We start from the raw sequence: 12163 nt of genomic DNA, 5'->3' as shown, positions 1-12163 counted from the left end.
CACTTTTGCTGATTAAAAAATTCTAATAAAGATGACAGGTCCTTTTATGCCAAAGCAAGTCATTGGTCATATGATTCCATGGAACACACCCAATACGAAATAAAAAAAACTAACCAATAAGAAACAAAATAAATATTTCCTTATACTTGAGTTACTAATAGCTCACAGAACTCCATGAGCCATACCTCTACACTTATCATTATTGTTAATAATATGCATGTGGGGTATTATCCATAAAAATTGATACAATGCATGACAATCGATGAAATATAAAATTTTTTATTAATTTATTATAAATTTAACACAATACCATCATTACAACGAATATCTTTTTTTCAAAACCTTCATATGCTATACCACCTGGTCCACCTACGAAAGAAACAACTAGAGACGAGCAGCTTATTGGACACAACTTTTATTCCACCTCCCCAGCCTCAGTTCGACCCGTGCATCTGCATCATCTCTGTACTTCAGAAAAGTGCAGCACAGCAAACTCGGTGCATAACAACACCATGCAGTCAAGCATGCCCGCACGTCCCGTACTCACACCTAACCTCAGGCTTACACACCTTCCCACGCTCCCCGCAGTTAGCAACGTCGAAGGCCACCGCGGTGCACTTCCCATTGCAGCAGAGCTGTCCAGAACTTGCACTTATTGCCGCAGAGCCCGCAATTATTGCGATCGCCGAGCCCGTAGCGGCAGTGGTTCTTGCAGCAATAGCGGAGCTGGTTGCCGTCCTTGGCCTCCGTCCCCGAGCATATGTTGTTGGTGGCTGGATCACATTGGTCTCCTCTCTTCACATTCTCGGTAAGGAACGGGCTTCCGGACCGGGAGCTGAGGCTGAGGAAGTGGGCCATCATCGCGCTAGCGTAGCCATCCGCCATGGTGGGCACAATAAGGCATTGTACAACGATCATAATGATCAGCAAGATCAAGAGAATAGAGGCGGTGGGTCTTCGACAAGAGAGGTTTCGGGCCGTGGCCATGAATTCTCTCCTCTCTTATCTTTCGCCTTCTTCTCTTCTACAATCTCAGCTCCTCTCTTTTTCCCTATATATAAGAGGGTGGGCTTAGAGGTGTTAAGTGGACATTGAAAGAGAAGGGTGACGGGTTAACAAACCATGCATGAACTCGCATTCCTTTTGTGCAAGCTCTTTATCATACGGCTAGCTCTTTCGTCTGTAACTTTTTGCTTAACTAGTTAGGTGGAGTTGATGTATAACGAGGTCCGGAAACTTGCTAATTTATGTTGATCAAAAAAAAAAAAAAAAAAAACTTGTTAATTTATTTTAACCATATTCCACCTACCAGCATGAATTTTGTTTGCATCAAATTTTTTCAGAAACATACATGTGCGAAGGCAATTAGAACGTTTAAATTATTAATTAATAATCAGCTTCGATGTTCTTTACCCTGTACGTGCTGGGTTCAGTTCTAATTTACAGTTTTCTCCCGATTTTTAGCGGTACCGTGAATGATGTGATTATAATTGGAGTAATATTTTGTGCGACCCAACGATACACGCAAGCCATGGGACGTCAAGATCAATTGGGGGTGCTCAAGGCTCGAATCGTTGCCAGCTACCGAACCATACAAGAGATGACTCGACCTTACACTGAGTCCCGAAGGGGTGGAACCAATTTGGCTTCCTCCATGTCTTGATCCCCATGGCTATGAACGCCGACAAGGCCGACCGGCTCTACCTTATCCGGATGGCAAGGAAGATCACCAAGGCAACACTAGGCTCGCTTTCTGCCTCTCTCAAAGACAGTTTGCTCGAGATACTAAGAAAACTCTTAAGGCCTAGAGGTATGACCAACCATTACAAAATTCTTCTTAGATTGATCCATCAATGTGGTAAAAGAACTTGTCGATTTTGTATTCCTGTCGAACTAGCTTTAATCCCAACTTGCTTTGGCAATATTTTTAAAGTAATAATGATTTCACCAACCAAGTGCTAAAAAGAAAATGTCGTGTCACAGATATAGTAGTTAGACGTGCAGCGAGCCCAATAAGTTCAGCCCAACTCATGTCAAGAATTGGTCAATCTCTGTAGCTGGTAGTTGCGAAGAAAAAGGAAAACCAACCATATATTTGATGTGGCTAGGGATGTTGGAACAACTAACCACTTTTTTATCTCCCATGTTGTCCGATCTTTTGTATTTGTTATCAAACAAATGGCTAGATGTTAGGGATCTAAATCAATGTTGGGCCATTTGAAGGCTGTCATTGACTATATGATATGAAACTTAGAGATACCACCCAACTCTAGTTCGAATGTACCACCAAATCGTTAGATGTCAAGGATCCAAGTCCATGTTGGGTCACTTTAACCACTGACTATATGATGATATGAAACATAGAAATACCACTGAACTTTACTTTGAAAGCTATCAGAAAAATCTAGTTCGGATAGTCTCACTGAACTTTTGTTCTGATGGTTCAATCCCTTGCCATTAGAAGAGACGAGGTGGCAAATTATATCCTATACCTGTGTACCATGTAGGCATGTACCACACCATTTGTCCCGTCTCCTTCCCATAGGCCCCATTCATCATGCACACCACTCCATGATTGGCCCATAGGAGGAAAACGAGGTGATTGGCATGGTGCATAGCAATATTGGTGCACGTGGTTTCAACAACAATTTAGTGATGAATGGATTATGGATCAAGTTCTTAAAAGTGATGTTTCAACCAATTGTATGGATGGTTGTGGGCATCTTTCAACATTTTTTGCCTAGTAAAAATTAAAAACATATTTTTTTTGGGCACTTCAAACTAACTCTTTCTAATTACTACTAAACTTTAGTTTGGATAGTACTATTCCTTACCACTTAAGGCAAATGTTTTCAATTTCAAAGGTGTTAATTTTCCTTTCAGATCGGCCCTGTTTCTCAATGTCTCAATTTCATAAGTGTTAGGTTTGATTTACCTAGACCTGAAGATTTGATTTTTGGCATAGGTGAAAGAGAGTGTGGGTATGGTGTAGAAGTGTATGTACTTAGAATCCGGCTCTCATCATTCTGAAAAAGGCCACGGATACTCTACAATACCGCAATGCACCGCTTGGTGCATTGCATCGTGTGCGCCATTTATTGCACGATAGATGGCTGCACGTGATCATGCACGCATGTATATGCGGTTGTGCGCACTGTCTATCATGCGATGGATGGTACGAGCAGTGCACTGTACCGTGCGGTGCACTATAGAGGATCCGCATACATGTTGAGAAAATTGTAAAAGAGAAAAAAGAAAAAGAACTTCGGAATTTACCCTAACTTTGGTTACAAAATCTCAAAAGGAAGCACCACAAATCATAAACATAGTACATGTAAATTGAAGTTAACTAAAATTACAACATCCACTAGAGTAACAAATATTTAAATCTATTATCAGCACTCAGTGCATATAATTTTTTGCAATTTTGGCTAATTTTAAGAATCATTATAACCAATAATACCAAAACATATAACACCAGAGTCATATGTACTGTATCGGCCATCAACTTTGCCTTTGAAACACATTATATGGGCCTACATATATGGTGATATAGGCAAGTGGCAATCTTCCAAGATGAGAAGAAATGAAATGGTATATAGATTATTGCAATTTTCTTTAGAATATGGTTGCACCAACTAAGGCCGACCTAAATTTCCCACCAACCTGAGTCCTAGTTCCATTCATCTCCAAGCCTCCACCTCCTTTAATGGGCGATGTGTTTTGTGTGTGTGTGTCTATATATATATACATTCAAAAATTAAAATTTATTAAATTACTTTAAAGTAGATATGTCCGTGAGAATCAGAAAATAAAAGATCTAACGATTGAGAAGGAAAATAAGCATGAGTAGCAACAAATGATATCATCCAATCCACAGCATTGTTAGTTTTCTTAAAATCATGTTTAGCTTCAAAAGACTAGGGAGATAAGGAAAGATATAGTTCATGATAATTCTTATACTAATTTTGGACCAACCATTTTTGTTGCTTGACATATTACCCATTTGTGTACAGACGTCAGCATGTTGTAATTTCTTCAGTATCTTTAATATCTTTTTTTTGATAAAAAGGACAGCAGCAGCGGAGAACTACCTTCCAACTGTTATTAGAAGAAAGGGTTATAAGAATGTATAAAATGAAAGATAACTAAAGAACAGAAACAAAAAAATATAGCAAAAAGGTAGGATTTTCAACTCTCATCGGTTACAGACCCACATCCCAACATTGTAATTTCTTCAGTATTCAATATCAAAATGTAAAACGATCAAATGAGGGGATTCAATATTGTTTGACGACAAGTCCAAATTACATCTAGCTAAATGGGGCAATCTTTTTGAAAAGAAATATAGTAAAAACTATTTAGAAAGAGGGAATATATCCTGCATCACGCCTGTGGCCATGTATAGGAACTTTTTACCTTTGAGTGCATAGCACAAGAAGAAATTTATACAAGGCTCCTGCGCCTTTAGTGAAAGGAATCTACGAACTACTTGGCATGACGAGCGACAGGAAGTGATTGATGCTTTATACAACTTTAATGTGCATTGCATTGATCCTGCAAGGAGAAGCAATCCCTTCCTACCATGTTACATGCTCCGCTGTGTAAATATATATATATTTTTTTTGCCTGTTTTTGGTTACAAAGTTTGAGCCTGGTAGCATTATTGGTACATACTACAAATCTAGAATAGAGTCTTGGAAATGCTGCCTCAACTACGTCTAAGCTACTGTCTGCCTTAACTTTTGTCTAGGATGCTTTGTAGTAAACGTAGAGGGACACCACCGAAAAGGTGAGCTATGAGGAAATTCGGGGCATTAGCCATGCCTTCGCACCTATAATTTTTTTTCTTTTTTCTTTTTGAGGTTAAAATGCCTTCGCACTAATAAATTATTGTTGCTCAAAAAAGAGGCAACATTGTTACAAAACTCTCGTATACCATCCCACCATTTGAAAGAAATAATGCTAGATCTTACCAAAAAAAAATAATAATAATAATGCTAGAGACTCAACCAGGTTTATCAGACACAGAATTTCCATTCATCCCAACCCCAACCCTATCAGTGTACTTGTATGATATCTACATTTAGAAGTCGCTACCAAGTAGTCAAGCAAACCCGCAGCTCCCATACACCTAACCCCAGGGACACATACCTTCCCACACTTGCCGCAGTTATCAACGTCGTAGGCCACCGCGGTGCACTTCCCACCACAGCAGAGCTGCCCAAACTTGCACTTGTTGCCGCAGAGCCCGGAGTTATATACTGCGATCGCTGAGGACGTTGCGGCAATGGTTCTTGCAGCAATAGAGGAGTTGGGTGCCGTCCTTGGCCTCCGTCCCCGAGCAAATGCTGTTGGTCGCCGGATCACATTGGTCTCCTTTCTTCACATTCTGGGCAAGTAACCGGCTCCCAGGCCGGGAGTTGAGGCTGAGGAAGTGGTCCATCATCACGCTGCCATAGCCATCCTCCATGGCTGATGCAATGTGGCATTGCACGATGATGGAAACGATCACGATCGATAGAGTGGAGGCCGCTGATATTGTTGGAGGAGATAGGCTTATGGTGGCCATTCTCTCCTCTCTTAACTCTCGCCTTCTCTTGTCCACTCTCACGTCTTCTTCTCTTGAAGTGGGGTGGGCTTTGGGAGTTTAGGTGGATATTAATTTGAAAGGAAAAAGCTGGACTTTGAATATTCACGGGTTACACCATAAGCTCACATTCCTTTGTCTCGGCTCTTTAATTGCACTGCCATTTCTTTTATTTCACTAACGCGGCTCGATTAACAGATAGCGCATGATTTGCTTGCATCGGTTTCTTCTTACCAGGCTGAGGTTTCCTACTTCAATGACCTTGGTACAGTATTGGATCTTTCTGGGACAGCCCGTCGGTGGTGCTTAGAATCTGCTTATTTGGTGTCTCTCGTGCAGCCGGGCCTTTTTTTAGTATTTAGTGGGTTACAAGTCAAAATATAAGCACTTAATTGTGAGCTATCTAAGTTGTTAATTTCTCTCGTATGTCAATAGATCCTGTTGCCACAAAACTCCAAGAAGATACTGATATAGTTGAAGCTGGACAATGATGGAGATCCGCAATGCCAAAAAGTATCTATAAAGAAAAGTCTACACTTGTTGGGATATTTTAACGGAAGATCCTCCAATGTTTGAGTTAGCTGAAGTTTTGAAAGTAGTGGAGGAAAAATAACAATAACATTACAGTTAGGAGAGTAGAGAGAAAGCTCTAAAGTATTTAACTATTCTCGCTTTCTCATCTTAGGGGTTCTTCGTATTTTTTATATTTGGAGGTTAAGTCCATACGCCGTTAGCTGGAATTCGTGAGTTTGTTAGGCTTATTTCTGTAAATTGTTTGGTGACGTTCTAGGCTTTTATTATGGGAGAAATATTTTCATCTTCTTTGAATTGAGATTATTAGTAGTAGATGTCAAATGCAGACTTCTTCTGTTGGACTAGTCGATTCAATAGTCTTGATTTCACAGCTGGTGTGATCTCACCATATCATCTTGGATGCATCTTGCAAAAGAATTGATCCTGATTGGCTAGTCTTTTCCGCAACAAGTCCTATATTTAAATTTTATTAGTAAAATAGTCTTATTTGAAGATGGTTGGGCATGATTTGGTACGGAATTTAGAATCCATTTGAGTTTTCTTCTTTAATGGCAAGAGTTCTTTTTGTTACATGAATTTGAAAGTTTTATTATTAAAGGACGTTACTTATTACTACCCCAAAAAAAAAAAAAATTCTTATTAATTCAAAATGTGAGAATTGATCAGAAAAACTTGAGAATGAGGAGAGTTGATAGGATTTAGTGTTGTATTGCTGGGTATTATTATACCCAATGTGAAGATTAAGAACAAATAAAAACTCCAACTTGGCCATAGCGATTAATCTCTTACCAAAATGTGATGGATAAAGGGTTTAGATATTGCTGAATCATTAACTTTAGATTTTAATAGAATAGTTTCATGTTGATGGTGCCTTTGCTATATACTTAAGGAACTACTTTTGTTCCTATTCATTTTCTTCCACTGCGCCTTCTCAATTATACTCGTTTTGTTTTTATGTATCTAGTTACCAATATCCATATGATTTTCTAAAAAGAAGTGCTGAATCTGAAAATTAAAAAAGAAGAGACAAACTCAGTTACAACGAACTCAAACATGTGAAGTTTTTTCTTGTTATCTTCATTTGTCCTCAAAGACTAGGGACAGAACCTTACACTTGGTTTCGAGATAGAAGCTTATTAATTATCATGGACTACACTGTTCCATAATTTGAGTTTATAAATATTCTATTTGAAGCCCACAGGTTCGGATCTCATGCCTGAAATCGCTAAATACACGCAACTCGACCGGGTTCATAAAGTCGAAGTCCAAATTTGTGTCCGAATTAGGCTATAAAGGTCTCCCATTTAAACGTTCCGATATCCGAATGCTGACCTTTCTGTACTGGAACGTGGGTTCTATAATTTATTTGGTTTGTATCTTTTGACTTCTAAAATTCATCCAGGGTCTTTCCTAGGAATCTCCTACAAACTGCAGTTTGACATTCATAAGTTACGTCAGGTCGACTACAGTATGATAGTATCATGACATAACAATGAACGTAGTAAAATGTGTGTTTTGACTATGAAGAAAGAAAATTGAGGTAGAAAATGGCGATATGGAACTTGGCGGTGATTATTTTATTTTAGATGTTGCAACGCAAATAGCAGTACAATTGATGATTTTTTGATTCCTCTCATGAATCCATGACGCATGGATTAGAAAGTGAGAGCATGAAGGTTTCAATAGATAAGAAAGAACAGTGGTCTTTGATGCCATTTCAAGATCCTATCCAAAAGTTCGAGCATTTAAATGGATGGGCCTAACAGTTTACAAGCACCATAGGAGTCAACATATCCGATAAGGGACTATTATTTCTCAACAAGATAATGATGATGGAAAAAATTTAAATAATTACATGGAATGGGAGTTAGGGGACCAAGCGACCTCACTACACTTTAAACTTAAATTGTCATAGGCATGAATTAGATTTGAATTGAGAGATAATATGGTCCAATACACTCCAATCCATGGGACAAGGTAGAAACATACTGCAACAACAAATGGAATGCTTCAATGCAATATATGGTATGATTAAAGAGAAATAGAGTGAAAATATGTCCCAATTCCTGAAAGGAGCAGAAATGGCTCCTTATGGCAATAGCCATAGCTCAACATGTACATGCCACTATGCCAGGGAGTTGAACATAACATAGCCCGTAAGCATTAGTGGGGCCAGGCAAAGAGGATAACAACCTTAGAGGCATTATAGTTTTTCGTCGAAATTAAGATAAAATATTTATGTCTTATGAATTTGCTTGTGTCCACAAATCTTTGAAGGGTTTTGCAACTATGTTTTATATGGTTTTCTATGAAGATCGTAGTCATTACTCAACCTTTCCTTAATGCATCAAGTGCAATTAAAAAACTTGAACTTGCATCAATTCAAATATGAAACATTACATTCTGTCCATGCTCCCTTGATGATCATTGCGCGCATAAACTTCAAATCCGACACGGTCATGAGATGCATACCTGTCCCTTTCATGCCAAACAGACCAGTCTCATTTTTAGATGCATAAAAGTTCCAATTGGTGCGTTTAATTTACCTTTTGTAATTTTCATCTAAAATACTTCATTCACGCGTAGATGTTTCGCTAGACACGAGCACCTCCAATAGTGCGTTGCGTTATGAGTAGACCCACTCAAGCTTCTAACGCTCATGGCGTCCCTTCGCTGCATTACCTATTTACCTTCCTACCAAATAAATAAATTAATTAAAAAAAAAAAACTGTACCAAAAATTAAAAGCTACCGTACATCTTACGCGATGTCGTCCAAGACAAGCGCACCGGTTGAACGGTTCCTGATCAATGTAAAACATGTATTCTCTCAAGAGCCTTGGCAAACGGCCATAAAAGCCCCCAACCTCCCTTCGCTGGTGGCTTCATCCTCTATTTAAACCCCACCCTGCATCTCGCGCGCTCTCAGCTTTGAGAGCGGCCGAAGGCCACGAAGAGGAAGACCAGGAGAAGAGCGAAGGCAAGAAGGGCACGGGGCACCGGGCGGTTCTTGGAGGCGATGAAGCAGCAGGCGGACGTGTACGGCGCGCGCGGCAGATCATCTCCACATCGAAGTGCTAGTTTCCCCTTTCACCCTCGCCTACGACGTCGCTGCCTCCCCTCCCCGCGGCTTCGGCATCCCTGAGCTCGCCTCTCCTTCGCCGCCATCTTCGTACGCTGCGTCTTTCTTTTCTTGATCAGAAACCGCCTTCCTTTTTTGAGTTCTTGATCGGAGATTCCGGTTCTTTTCAGTTCGTGATCGATTTTTTTTAGTTTTTTTAAAATAGAAGCTCTGGAAAGCCCTAGTTGTACAATATCTCTGAGGTCTTGATCGTAGATAATTGGGTTTTTGGAGTTCCTGATCAGAAACAATTTCGTTCTTTGAGTTCCTGATTGGAGATTATATTGATCGGAGATTTTCGTTCCTTTGATACTTGAAAAATCCTGTTGTATAATATCTTTGAGTTTTTGACAAGTAGTTACGTCCTTTGAGTTCTTGAACAGAAGTATTTATTGTTCTTTTAATTCTCGGAAACCTTAATTATAATATATGTTAGTTCTTGATTAGAAATTACGGCAATTTGACCAGTTGATCGGAGAAATCACATTCTTTGCGTTCTTAACTGGAGAATGCGTTTTTTTTCCTGAGTTCTTAGAAAAATCCTGATTTTTGTACTTTGTCTCCCAAGACATACACACACAAACACACACAAAGCAAATGATAGTCGTTTCTTTTATGAGTTGGGTTGCAGGTGGTAGCAACTATTGGAACCTACGAATATTCCCTTGGAGTTTGGAAAGAAGGTGATCTGCCAGAGATAATGCTTTGTTTGGCTTTCTTGTTGATGCTTTGTCTTGTTTCCGGTATATCTTTTTGTTGCAGTTCTTTCTGTCATGATTGTATTTGTGGTATTTAGGGACCAGTATTTTCTTGATCTCCTTGCAACTTTATGTATGGCTTGTAGGTATTCCATAGACATTTGATGCTTGTGGCACCGTCCCTCTTTTAAGATTCTATTTTTTTAAAAAAAAAATATACATCAAAAAGGGGACTTGTGCACTGGAAGACAAAAGGAAATAGTTGAATGTAAGCGCTCATTACTAGAGAGAGAAAGTTGTACGATTTTATACTTCAGTTACATAGAAAAGTTTGATAAGCTTAGCTTGGTTTTGAAGATGCAGCAGAAGGTGCATTTAAATTGTTTGTGTTAAGACAGAATAGATTTGGTAACTTGTGCTCATGTGAATGTTGCCTTTTTGACTAGCTTCAGGTTAAGAAAGCCTCAATATCATTTACTTAGTTATATATATATGTATTCAGATACAATAATAAATTCTCTTAAACTTAAGGAGAGTGATATGAATATGTGCTTCCCAAATCTTAACAACATGCTCAGGGTTCATCAGTGCTCAGCTTTTAACAATTTCCTCTCTGTTTTTGTTCATGCAATTATTTGAGTAATTCAGAATTATTCATGCAATAATTGTCTTCCTCAAATAATACTACCGAGAAAGTTGTATTCTACTATGCATTGATATTGATATTCTCATGATTCATCAAGCCATGTGGACTCCAACTTGGACTAAATTTCCTAATCCAAAAGTATAAATCATGCAAACTAAAACTGCCATAATGTAGTGCACGTATGCTTGTTCATGCTTCAGTAGTCATTTCCAATAACTTTTTAAGGTGCTGGAAGTGTAATTCTTCCTTTTTTTGACCTTAACTGTAAAAGTAATGAGCAACCAGTTCCATTTGTGATAATAAATCAGAATGGACTTGTGCTTATAAATATGAAATACATTCTGTGGACTTACACATGGAGTTGTCTTATAATTTTCCAGGAATTATTGAACATGCAACGGTTGGCAAGCATTACGATGCACCATGTGCAAGGGTGCAGAGAAGGTGCACTATCAACTGAAAATTATGGCCCAAAAAGGTAGAGTCATGTCGATAATTGAAGTTTTCTTTTCTTGTCTTTTTTTCCAGCAATGGTATGGAGCTTTATCTGAAAAAGAAAGATTTTGTATAAAATTCCTGTATACATTTCTGACTGTTGGGAAATAACTATTGTTTCACGAACTTTTCCGTATATCAATTTGAGGAACTACAGGCAAATATCCAAATCTGCAGATTTAAATAATTTATAGTGATGTTCTGCACCCAGTACATATTTTGTTCGTCTCAGCATCATATCAGCATTTTGCAACAGGTGTGATTCCATCAACTCTTCTAGTATGACATTGGTCATCTGTCTTCATAAGCAACAGTTGTTTTAAAAACTGGAAACTGACGTAAAGGTTTTAGGGGGAGTGCTCTTATATGAAGGTGATATATAACATGAAAAGAAAATTCCTACTGTCAATAACTCAACCCTAGAGGTCTATTTCTTGAGGATGAGTCCACCCAATGACCTCCCAGTGCACCAAGCCCAAGTCATTAGACAACACTCTATCTCTACTCTGTACTTGTTGACTAGATCATGATAGAACCATGCCCTTCTATAGTTTCACCTCTTTGTCAAAACCTTACATATTTCTTTCCTTGTAAATGACAGCCAATTAGAACAAAGAAAAAAGTTCTATACCATTTTCTTGTTGTTAGTACTTACTCTTTTCCAAGCTAGGCTGGTCATTGCTGATTGTGGGTTTTCTTGTCTGGTACCAAAACAATTCCTACTCCACATCCATTATATACTTCTGTCTTGTAAAAGAATTTGAAAATTGTTATCAAGTTCTCACCAAACAATGCATCTCATTGATTTTCAAATTCTGTTTCATAGGTCACTTTGGACTAAGATCTTCTGATCAAGCAATACTTTGGATTTTTTGTACCTTGCAATGGAAATTCAGTTTTCCATCCCCACATTGGAGGCCACTGAAGGTCTAAAAGTATCCTTACCTTATAGGTGCTTCTACACCAATCTGTCACATCCTTGCTCCTATAATGCAACTCAAATGTATATGTCCCTCTCAGTCATCTGGAGAAGAACTTAAAATAGAAACAGCAAATAGACAAAGCGATACACTTAACTCTC

General features: G+C 38.6%; 1 long non-coding RNA gene and 2 pseudogenes across 1 annotated transcript; 1 reads left to right on the top strand and 2 right to left on the bottom strand.

The window, feature by feature from the left end:
- Positions 1-518: 518 nt before the first annotated feature.
- Positions 519-987, bottom strand: LOC140856144 (uncharacterized; annotated as a pseudogene).
- A 4120-nt stretch (positions 988-5107) lies between these two features.
- Positions 5108-5572, bottom strand: LOC140856143 (uncharacterized; annotated as a pseudogene).
- A 3496-nt stretch (positions 5573-9068) lies between these two features.
- LOC140856142 (uncharacterized) lies at positions 9069-11166 on the top strand. The gene is made up of 3 exons (XR_012139505.1): positions 9069-9294; positions 9875-9926; positions 10968-11166. It is a non-coding gene; the product is annotated as an uncharacterized lncRNA (long non-coding RNA).
- Positions 11167-12163: the final 997 nt, after the last annotated feature.

This window comes from Elaeis guineensis, chromosome 3 (genome assembly GCF_000442705.2).
Source record: "Elaeis guineensis isolate ETL-2024a chromosome 3, EG11, whole genome shotgun sequence".
Taxonomy (NCBI): domain Eukaryota; kingdom Viridiplantae; phylum Streptophyta; class Magnoliopsida; order Arecales; family Arecaceae; genus Elaeis; species Elaeis guineensis.
Note: the sequence above shows the minus strand (reverse complement) of the source record. Positions and strands in the feature narration are given on the sequence as shown.